Raw genomic sequence first — 1,952 nt, forward strand, 5'->3', positions numbered from 1 at the left:
TGTTCCTGTTAATGATAAACTACAAATTTACCCTAAATTACTAAAATATCGATATTTTAATGTGAGAATCGATTCTAGAACATAAATGATTGGTATCGGAGGAATCGATATTTCAGGATCGATCCGCACATCACTATCATTCAGCAACAGCACAGGCCTGTTCGTGCACCATCAACAGCTCTCTAACAGACCTTATCCAACTTAATAAAAAAACGAAACAAGAAACGATTATATGAGTTGCTGTGTAACACATTTGTCTGCTAGCCATATTACAATCGCACAATTACCTCTGCCTTTACGTTAGTGAACTTGCACAGGTTGATCCTTCATGAGAAGAGTTCACACGAAACAATGAAGAAGCGCAGCAACACCGTGAATCAGCTCAACTTCTAGGCTGGTTAATAAAACACAAAAGCTTGACTCTCAAAGCCCATGTAATACTTCGATGGGATGATTCGGTTCAAAGTACAGCTGTAAAAGTGTTAAACATCCTCTACTGTTACACAAAAATGTTACACAAAGTCAACCATGCAGAAAGTTTTCCTAATCCACGCCATTATCCTGCAGAAATCACAACCTTCCAACAACCTGCGGGGCCGAAAAACGAAGGCAACGCGGAAGTGTCAAAAATCGCGGAAATTATGGTTCAGCGGGAGTAGCGCGTTTGCAGTCTATCTGGGGGCTGGCCAGTCTATCTGCAGAGAGCATGTGAACGCTGGCGACAGTGTGAACAACTCGCAATCAATATTTCTGTGAGTTCAACAAACTGAAATACAGCTCATGGCTTCTTCTTCTTCTTCTTCTTTGTGTTTAACGGCGGTTGGCAACCAACGTAAAGGAGGGGCTCATGTCATCTCAGTCCTAATTTATACTTATGAAGTCAGCTGCATAGTCCACTGTTAACGTAGTTGCCAGTGTTGTATATTAAAAAGAAATATAATCTGCTAAAAAGGGATTTGCACTTATGCCATTTCTTGTGTAACAAAGATTCTTCTGTTATCTGTGGGAAGAATCAAACATCAAAGTTCATGTTTCGACAGTAGTATCATGTGGAGATCGCTTTACAGTCTCTTCGGGCTGGTTTTCATATTTGCTTTGTGTTGTCAACTTTGTGTTCATAAACACTGCAAAAGGGATTCTATATGTGTCCTCATTTGAATAAGGATTTATGTTGGTGTGTGGGACTGTAACCTTAGGTTTATAATTTTATCTGGTAATTATGTGACAGTGCATTTCAGGCCATTTTATGGAGTAACAGGAAAGTAATGTAAAAAATAGTGTACCAAACTACTTTCTTTGGCAGGTGATTAATTTAAGAAAAGTAATACATGTCTAATACATTACCTGTACGGTCTACAGACATTGTACACTACTTTTCATGATTAACAACCCCAAAAGTGGTTATGCTGTGCAAACATTTTTAATGTAGGTGAGGAAAAAATTCTGTAAACAAAGAATGCTTTCAAAAATAGAAGTGTCAATCATTTATTTTCATCAATCAACAAAATGCAGTGAATGAACAAAAGAGAAATCTAAAATCAAATCAATATTTGGTGTGACCACCTTTTGCCTTTAAAACAGCATCAGTTCTTCTGGGCACACTTGCACACAGGAACTCGGCTGATAGGTTGCTCCAAACATTTTGGAGAACTAACCACAGATCTTCTGTGGATGCATCCTTCCTCACATCCTTCTGTCTCTTCATGTAATCCCAGATACACTAAATGTTGTTGTGATCAAGGCTTTGTGGGGGCCATACCATCACTTCCAGTACTTCTTGTTCTTCTTTACACTGAAGATAGTTCTTAATGACTTTGGCTTTATGTTTGGGGTCGTTGTCCTGCTGCAGAATACATTTGGGGCCAATAAACAATCATTTATATTTCTGAAAGCATTCTTTGTTTACAGCATTTTTTCACACCGGCCTAAAACTTTTGCAGAGTATGTGTATA

The 1,952-nt window shown here is 38.4% G+C and overlaps 1 protein-coding gene across 1 annotated transcript in view; it reads right to left on the minus strand.

The window, feature by feature from the left end:
- The window catches only part of LOC102289760 (probable N-acetyltransferase camello), a 4,688-nt gene extending 3,894 nt beyond the window's left edge, over positions 1-794 (minus strand). The window contains exon 1 of the mRNA XM_005943231.3: positions 288-794. The gene's annotated coding sequence lies outside the window, so the exon portion shown is untranslated. The remainder of the gene's footprint in view (positions 1-287) is intronic.
- Positions 795-1,952: the final 1,158 nt, after the last annotated feature.

This window comes from Haplochromis burtoni, unplaced genomic scaffold (assembly GCF_018398535.1).
Source record: "Haplochromis burtoni strain Fernald_Lab_line unplaced genomic scaffold, NCSU_Asbu1 Contig_357, whole genome shotgun sequence".
Classification (NCBI taxonomy): Eukaryota; Metazoa; Chordata; class Actinopteri; order Cichliformes; family Cichlidae; genus Haplochromis; species Haplochromis burtoni.